Source organism: Cryptomeria japonica, chromosome 10 (assembly GCF_030272615.1).
Source record: "Cryptomeria japonica chromosome 10, Sugi_1.0, whole genome shotgun sequence".
NCBI classification, from domain to species: domain Eukaryota; kingdom Viridiplantae; phylum Streptophyta; class Pinopsida; order Cupressales; family Cupressaceae; genus Cryptomeria; species Cryptomeria japonica.
The window spans coordinates 553,533,801-553,543,603 of record NC_081414.1 but is presented as its reverse complement, the minus strand read 5'-3'; positions in this window follow the sequence as shown (position 1 = coordinate 553,543,603).

The following is a 9,803-nucleotide window of genomic DNA, read 5'->3' as shown; positions in this document are numbered from 1 at the left end:
CCCGGTTAAGGGATTTTGATCAAGGTCGGTTAGTGCCTTTACCCAGTTAAAGGTAGTTTGGTTAAAGGACTTAGAACATCAGTTAAGATGTTACCCAGTTAAGGGATTTTACAATAGGGACCTAGGTAAGGGATTTATGTTGCAGTTGTTAGAAAGCAACAAATGGATGATCTCTATCTGTCAACTCTATACTTAGTCGATCTACCTCACACACACATTCAACTATGCTAACACCTCTTAGCACTTCCTCTCACTTTTCTCTTCACCTTGGATCACCTTCAACAGTATTTCCTTGTTCCAAATTTCACGATCAAATTTTTTTGAAAGAGCTCAAGAACTCTTTATACATTTTCTGTTGACATGTTTAGGCATATCCTCAATCAGATCAATCAAGGATTTTGGAATATTTCAAATTCAAACTCTCCCACTCTTTCTCTACGTGCCTTTAGTAATTCCACTAACTATTCAACCAGTTTTGCCACCGCATCTCCCAAGGATAGAAAATTCTAAGTCAAGTTCAGTCAAATAAATATGAACCAGAGAATTTGCATGTAATCATGCTTGACTGCATGATAACTGAAATCTAACTTTGCCAACAAATGATTTGGCGTAGACACAAGCTTACCAACTCATTCTTTGCCACCGCAACTAAATGGTCGATCACTGCTCTGAGATTTATGGTGATCATCTGTCATACCGGTGTACCAGTATGTAACTATAATTATTACTTTACCAGTTCATTCTTTGACTTCTAGTTTGTTGTGCTATCATCATGTCTCTCCCCTGTTTGCTAGTGAGTTATCGGTTGGTTGGAGCAAATACATTTTCTTGCTTGAGTCACCTTTTGTAACTTTACCATCACCAAAGTGACTGATCTTCCTAAATGATAGATCGGTTGACTTAATGTATGCTACCTTGAGCTGAAGTAACCTTTGATCATTCAATATCAATGTTGTTGCCATTCACTATTGCTTACTAAAAAGCAACACCACTTCACTGGTAATTGTTGGACATCAATGACAAACCTTGTCAATGCCAACAATCCAACAATCTCCCCCTTTAGCATTGATGGCAAACACTTCAAACTTTGGCTAGTTAGATGCATGTTTCTTCATCTTTGTAATAGTCCAGTCATTTTGCCCTAAGTGAAGAATATCTCCCCCTATCACTGATATCTGCCAATATGCCAATGCTCAAACACTCTTAACATATCTCCCCCTTTGAAAACAATACCAAAGAGTCCATTTTGAACACTTACAAGACTACTCCCCCTAATTGGAGTAGTCCACACTCATCAATCTAGTTGTTTTTATTTAAAAAAAGACTTTAAATTATACCAGATTGATGTAGAACCCTGTTTGCTTACTTTACTGAATGGAGGGGCATAACCCCCAACTTACCTCTGAGATAGTCAAAGGTTTCCTTTTGTAGCCGCTTGGTGAATATATCATCCACTTGCTCTTTTTTTGGTATGTACTCCAACATCACTTCCTTTTATTGAACTTGTTCCCTTAGATAGTGATATTTGATGGCTATATGCTTCATTTTGGAATGCATTACCAGGTTCTTAGATATGTCAATGGCACTGGTGTTGTCACAATGAATCACTACTGGTCCAACCACCTTTTCTTGAATTCCTTCTTGCAGTTGCTTGATCCAAACTATCTGTGTTTAGTTAATTGGAGGAGCTACATACTCAACCTCAACTGTAGATTGAGATATACAGTTTTGTTTCTTACTTGTCCAAGATATAATTCTTTCTCTGAGAAAGAATGCTCCTCCACTGGTGCTCTTCCTATCATCGATGTTTCTAGCCCAATTTGAATTAGTGAAGACCCTTAAACTAAAGTCTCCTTTTTGTGGATACCAAAGACCATACTCATCAGCCCCCTTTAGGTATCTGAATATTCTTTTGACTATCATCATGTGAGTTTCTTTCGGATTTGTAGAAAATATGGCAACCAAGCCAACAACTGTAATTTACCGATCATGGACCGGTAAAGTGTCTAATTCACTTCTTTAGCCTCATCATGTTTAGATAGCTTGCAACCTGTAACCATTGGAGTTCCAACGGGTTTGCAATCTTCCATTTTGAAAGTCTTAAGAATTTCTCTTATGTACTTAGTCTGACTGATAAAGATGCCATTCTTTAATTGAGAGACTTGTAGGCCAATAAAAAACTTAATCTCACCAATCATGGCCATCTCAAATTCTTGTTGCATTTATCCTGCAAAGCTTCTACTCATCTCATCATCTCCCCCAAAGATGATGTCATCTACAAAGATATCAGCAATTAGGTGTTTTCCTTCAGCTCCACTCATCAAATATAGGTTACTATTATCACTGGTTCTTTTGAACCTAATGCTTAGCTGATATGAGTGTAACCTCTCATACCAAGCTCTCAGTGCTTGTTTCAGCCCATACAGAGCCTTCTGCAACCTGCTTACCATATTCCTCCCATCTTCATATGCAAACCCTTTCAGTTTCTCTATGTATACTTCTTCCTCTAACACCCCAGTTAAGAATGCCGATTTGACATCCGTTTGGTATACTTTAAACCTTTTATAAGCATCATAGGCCAATAAAATTCTGACCCCTTCCAGTCTGGCTACCAGTGCAAAGGTTTCTGCATAGTCCAAACCTTCTTCTTGAGCATAGCCCTTACAGACCAATCTTGCCTTGTTTCTTATTACCTTATTGATTTCATCCATCTTATTTCTAAACACCCACTTGGTGCCTATTACATTTTTATTTTCCGGTCTAGGTACTAGAGTCCCTATATCATTTTTCTCTATTTGCTCTAGTTATTCTTCCATGGCTTTGACCCAGTCATCATCTTTCAAAGCCTCCTTTGCTATTTTGGGCTCAAAAATGGAGAGCATACACTCATTCTCTCTTTCTCTTCTTCTGGTTAGAACTCCTACATCCTTGTCACCGATGATATCTTGTACAAAGTGATTATTTCTGATATATTTAGCCAATACTGGTTCACTCCGTGGAGCTTCTTCTACCAATTTTGCAGGTTCTATTTCATAGGCTTCTTCATTAGCTGCTTAAATAGGATCTTCTTCAGTAGGTTCCATCTGTACATTGTACTCGAACCCTTTATAGTCCTTCGGTTCACTCTTACTATCCTATTCATTTTTCTTAGAGTACTCATCTACTCTGACATTTGCACTTTCCACAATCTTATTGATCCTTTTGTTTAGACATCGGTATGCCTTGCTCTTTGTTGAGTAATTGAAGAAGGTTATCTCATCACTCTTGGGATCAAATTTTCTAGTGTACTCATCCCTTTTGATGTAGCACCTGCTTCCAAATACTGAAAAATAGAAAACATTAGGTGAGTAACCACTCCATAATTTAAAGGGAGTATCCCTTTTGTTTGTCCCCTTCTTTACCTGTATCTGGTTCAGAGTGTATACAACAAGCTTATTGCTTCTCTCCAGAAGGTATGTGGGATATCCTTCTGTATCATTAGAGTTTTGGCACAATCAATGAGAGTTATGTTTCTTCTTTCAGCAACTCCCTTCTACTGAGGAGTTCTGGGTGCAGACATCTGTCTCATGATTCCGTGTTCCTCACAGTAGTTCATAAACTCTTGAGAGGTGAACTCTCCTCCTCTATCTGATCTTAGGCACTTCAGACTCTTACTGGTTCCTCTTTCTACTTGAGGCTTAAACACTTTAAACATGTGGAAAGATTTTGATTTTTCTTTTAAGAATATAGCCCACATCATTCTTGAGAAGTCATCCACAAATAACATAAAATACCAGTCTCCATAGAAACTCTTGGTTCTCATGGGACCACACAGGTCTGTGTGAACTAAGTCCAACACACTTTTAGATGAGAAAGTTTTACTATTGAAGCTGGACCCGGTCAACTTCCCTAGTTGACACTCTTTGCACATAGCATTTACAGGTTTTACTATGTCAGGCATACCTCTTTCAGATTTTTCCTTACTGACTTTAGCTATGCTATCAAAATTAACATGACACAATATTTTGTGCCATAACCAGCTATCTTCTACCTTAACCACTAGACAATTACCTATGGTGGTGTCTAGATGAAACAAATTGCCTCTTGACTATTTACCAGTGGCAATTAAACTTCTAGATTTGTCAATTATTTTACATATCTCTTTATTGAACTCTAACCGGTACCCTTTATTGTTAAGATGTGCAACACCTAACAAGCTATACTTTAATTCTTCTACCCAAAAGGCATCATCACAATTTGTCTTATCATTCAAGGCTATAGACCCCTTACCTCTTACTGCACATGGGGCATCATTTTTGAACCTCGGTGTTCCTCCATTGCAATCCTCCATGCTAAGGAATTTGCTTCTATTACCGGCCATGTGATAAGTGCAGCCACTGTCGATCACCCATTCTCCACACTAGATTGTACTAGAAATCAATGTCATATCTCCTTCTCCTATGTTGTCCTCTTTGACTACCACAAAATCAAATCCATCTTCATCAGATCTCTCTGATTCTTCATCAGTGACTACTTCTTCTGCAAGAGAACATTCCTTCTTGCTCTTGTCCCTGTAACTTCTAAAATTGTCCTTCCCATCTCTATCATTGTTAGGGAATCTTGAAGCAATATGACCTATCTTATTATAGGAGAAGCACTTTAAGGGTAATTTACCTTTGTATTTACCTTACCTCTTGGTAATCTTCTTGCGAGTAGAGCTTCAATTTTGTCTTGCTCCTGTTCCTTTGAGAGAAGATTGTCACTCTCATGGGAATGACTGGTTCTGGTAGTGGAGATACTACCAGTTTCTTTCCTTCTCCTTGTGGGTGCATGCATCATGGATGCTTTGAAAGCAACATCAATCTTTTGTATGTTGTTATCATAATTGCTCAATTCAAAAGCAGTCAACTTACCAATCAGTGACTCAAGAGTTACACTAACTGTTCCCAAGGATCTAAGTTTTTGGATAGCAGAAACCCTTATGGCATATTGTGGTAGCAGAGTTCTCAAGATTTTGCTAACCACATCATCCTCCTTGAGTTTTCCTCCTGCACTTTTAATGGAGTTTACTACATCCTTTATCCTCTTACTGTACTGCTCTATGTTTTCACTTTCCTACATTCTCATCTCATCATATTTTCCTCTCTCAGGATATCTACTTTGGCCTTTTGAACATGGGGATATCCCCAATAGACTGTCTTCAACTTATTCCATATTTGAAAAGTTGTTTTCAAATCTTGTACTTCGGAAAATTCATTATAAGAAAGAGTGCTAACAATCAGATCCATAGTAGCGGTATTATCTTGCCTTTCCTTTATCTGGTTCAGAGTAAGAGTCCTTGAAGGTTCATTGTATTCTGTGTTCACCTAGGGATATTAGATAAATTTTCATTCTTCCACACCATAAGGTGTATTTCTCCTTTGATAACTTAGGACTCTCCTTACGCATCATCTTGGATCTCTCCCTAATCCGGTTAACCTTCTATTGATTCTAGGGACTTGATGCTTTGATACCAATTGTTAGTCCCAACTAGTGCTGAGAGGGGAGGGGTGAATCAACACTTAATCAAAATTTCACAATTTAACTGTTATCTTAAATCTTCATTCATCTAAGATCCAACAATATACTTAATCATTGAAGTAAAATTTGCAAGCATGAAAAGTTGACAGTGACATCAAGAAATTATCTCGTGGAAACCCAATAGGGAGAAAACCATGGTGTGAGTAGGAACTCACAAAATTTGCACTCTTCTGGAGTATGTTTGGTTAAGAGCCATCCCTGTTAGGAGATTACAAAGACACTATTAGGTGCCACCTGGTTAAGGGATTTTGATCAAGGCTAGTTAGTGCCTTTACCCTGTTAAAGTTAGAAATGGTTAAAGGACTTAGAACATCAGTTAAGATGTTACCCAGTTAAGGGATTTTATAATAGGGACCTATTAAAGTCCACCTAGGTAAGGGATTTATGTTGCAGTTGTTAGAAAGCAACAGATGGATGATTTTCTGAATTAGCTACTGATATCTTGATCAGATCTCAATATGCATTCCACTCAATACACACCGATTATGTCTTCTTTGCACAACACCAGTTTCCTTCTTACACCTTTGACTATTCACTCAGTTAGTCACCTATCCCTTGGCACTACACTTTGCTAGTCCTCTAACCTTTGGCTCTACACTCTGTTTGTCCTCTGTCCTTCATCTCTACCCTTAGCTAGTTCTCTGTCCTTTGGCTATGCACTCAATCTATTCTCTGTTCTTCGGCTCTGCACTCAATCGATTCTCTATCTATCAACTTTGCACTTAGTCGATCTACCTCACACACACATTCAATTGTGCTAACACCTCTTAGCACTTCCTCTCACTCTTCTCTTCACCTTGGATCACCTTCAACAAGATTTCCTTGTTCCAAATTTAACTATCAAAACTTTCTGAAAGAGCTCAAGAACTCTTTATACATTTTTTGTCAACACCATCAAGCATATCCTCAATCATATCAATCAAGGATTTCAGAATATTTCAAATTCAAACTCTCTCGCTCTTTCTCTATGCGCCTTTCAGCAATTTTGCCAAGTGTTCAACCAGTTCTGCCACCACATCTCCCAAGGATAGAAACTTCTGAGTTAAGTTCAGTCAAATACATGCAAACCAGAGAATCCACATTTAATCATGCTTGACTACATGATAACTTAAAGTTAACTTTTCCAACAAATGATTTGGCATAGACACAAGCTTACCAACTCATTCTTTACCACCATAACTAAATGGCCGATCACTACTCCAAGATTTATGGTGACCGCCTATCTTCCTTCTGTCATACTAGTGTACCAGTATGTAACTATACTTCTTACTTTACTGGTTCATTCTTTGACTATTGTTTTGTTGTGCTAGAATCATGTCTCTCCCTTGTTTGCCAGTGAGTTGCCAGTTGGTTGGAGAAAAAAAGTTTTCTTGCCCGAGGCACCTTTTGTAACTTTACCATCACTAAAGTGACCAATCTTCCTGAATGATAGATCGGTTGACTTAATGTATGTTACCTTGAGCTGAAGAAACCTTTGATCATCCAATATCAATGTTGTTTCCATTCACTATTGCCTACTAAAAAGAAACACCACTTTACCTATACCACTTCACCTATTAGTGTCTTCACCAGTAAGTGTTGGACATGATTGACAAACCTTGTCAATGGCAAAAATCTAACAATACATATTATTGCATCAAAGGGTGTAATTTTAGGTTTTAACCCCAAAATTACACAAAAACAAAAAAATATATTAACTCCCTAAACTTGAACTTGTTGGCATATGGACACTCCAATGAGACATTGTGTGTGATTGAAGGTTTTGTCATTGATGGCAACCTTGCAATCCTATGGCACCGACAAGACTTCATACTGGCAAAGCACTACACAAGCAAGACAATACACTGGCATCAACAAGATCACTCTACACCAGCACCGACATCGGCACAGAAGAAAAGATGTATACCGGCATAAAGGCCGACAAGATTTTTGATATGTAATATTTTGTTTATTATTGTAAGCTGACTTGGAAAATTGTAAAATGACTCTTGTATATAAAGGAGATCATTGTAGACATTTAGAGAGGAACAGTAGCGAGTATAAAAGAAAATTATTAGGGAGACCTAATGTGTGAATTATAGGTCAAGGGTATATGTAAAGAATAGAGTTAGAACTGGTATTGAATCTGGCATTGGAGATGCTATTGTAAAGTAGTACAGATCTTTGGATTAGTATAATCCTCATTGTAAGTCAGTGTGACTTCTCATTGAGCAGTGAGCTCTAGGCAGTTGGCCTTCCTGCATGTGCAGGCCCCTATTGTAAGTAATATTCTCTTATTGGCCAATGAGTGAATATTGTGGGTCACAAATCCCACCGAGGTTTTTCCCACACCGGGTTTCCTTGTTAAACATCTTGTGTTATGGTGTTCTTTTCATGTGGATGTTTTCGATTCTGTTTATTGCATTAATTCTTGCATACCGGTATACTGCTATTTTATGTTCTGCATGTTTTAACTTAAGAAATTCTTATCACCGGTTACATATTGATTCAACCCCCCCTCTTAGTATCTGTGGGAATCCTAACAATTGGTATCAAAGCTTGGTCCTCTATTTTCAGAAGCCTAATAGCTTGAGGAAGATCTTGACACCGGTAAAGATGGAAAATCCGATGAAGCAACTTGAAGGAACTCTTACTGACTATGATGCAGAGAAGTTGAAAAATATCAAATTAGAAGATGATTTAAGAGCAGCTCAAGATATCATTCAGGCACTTCAAGAAAATCTTACTGTTACAAGAAATAAGAGAAGAGAACTTTGTGAAAAATTGCAAAATGAGAATGATGAAAAGGAATCTCTTTATGATATGATAAGCAAGTTGAAACAAGAGATCATGACAAAAAAAAATGAAATGCAGGATATGACTATGAGATTTTGCAAAGAGATTGAGGATAGAAAGAAGAATGAAGAAGAATTGACTAGAAGACTAAGTGATGCAGCAAATGAGAACACAAGACTTAGCTATGAAAATGACACGTTGAAGATAGATCTGATGCATACTCAGAATGACTCAAATGAACTAATGAGACAAAAAAAAAATCTTGGAAAGGGAATTGGAAACTGCAAATCAACATAAAGAAAAATTCAAGAAAAGCTCAGAAGAACTTGGTACCTTATTGAAGAATAAAAAACCTAAAGGTGACACCTCTGGAATTGGCTTTGAAGTTGGAGAAACCTTCAGTACTGCAAATACTCAGGATCATAGCAAACCGGTAAGACCACCTAATGCTTATAAATTCAATGGAAAATGCTTTAATTGTAATAAGTATGGTCATAGGGCAAATGAATGTAGATCTAGGAATTATCAGAATATCAATACACCCATCAGTCAATATTCCAAATGCAACAAAGTTGGTCATAACTCTGAAAACTGCAGAATGAATGTGAGATGTTATGTTTGTGGAAGATTTGGACATTTATCAAATCAATGCAGAACACAAACCTGCATAGGTTATGGGAAAGCTATTCAGAAAAATAATGTAACTTGTTATGCATGTAACAAAATTGGGCATATTGCTAAATTTTGTAGAAGTAAAAGTACACCTGTAGACAACAAAAGTGCTAGCTTGAAAGGAAAAGAAAAAGTTGAAGAGGTTAAGCAAAAATTCTCAAAGTAATGGATTAGAAAAGTTGATCTAAACATTGGGAATACTCCTCCACCGATAGAACCAACAAATGCTTCACCGACAAGACTAGAGCAGTGCTCCACCGGCAGGAAGTTCTTCATCTAATTGAAGAAAATTTCCTTGAGGGTTTGGCAATCTAATGACACATGTGATATTATTCCCTCGGTTAGAGATAAGAAGTTGAAAATTACCTAACTGACAAACAATGTTAAGTGAATACTTAACTGACATGCAATTAATGTGGTAGATAGTGAAAAAGACTTTATAAAATAAGGTTTTGGTTCCATTTCATTTCACCGTGATTTCAAACTTTCAGAGAGTGCGAAGATTCCGAGCTAAAGCATTTCAAGCAAGAAGCAAACACACTCCAAGCAATCATCCATCCAAGATAGAAAAAGGTATTTAATCATGGCATCCACCTCTATGATTGAATACATAGCAAGCCCTACTATTGTGGAAGTAATTAAAAGACCTAGGCCCGTATTTCAGTTAGTCCCTGAAATAGCAAAGAAGGATGATACCTTGGTGCATTTTCTCAAATCCCTAAAGGTGTTGTATATGCTAAAGACCCTAGAATGTACATTCACTACAATATTGAAGAGTTAGGAGATGAGGAAATCAA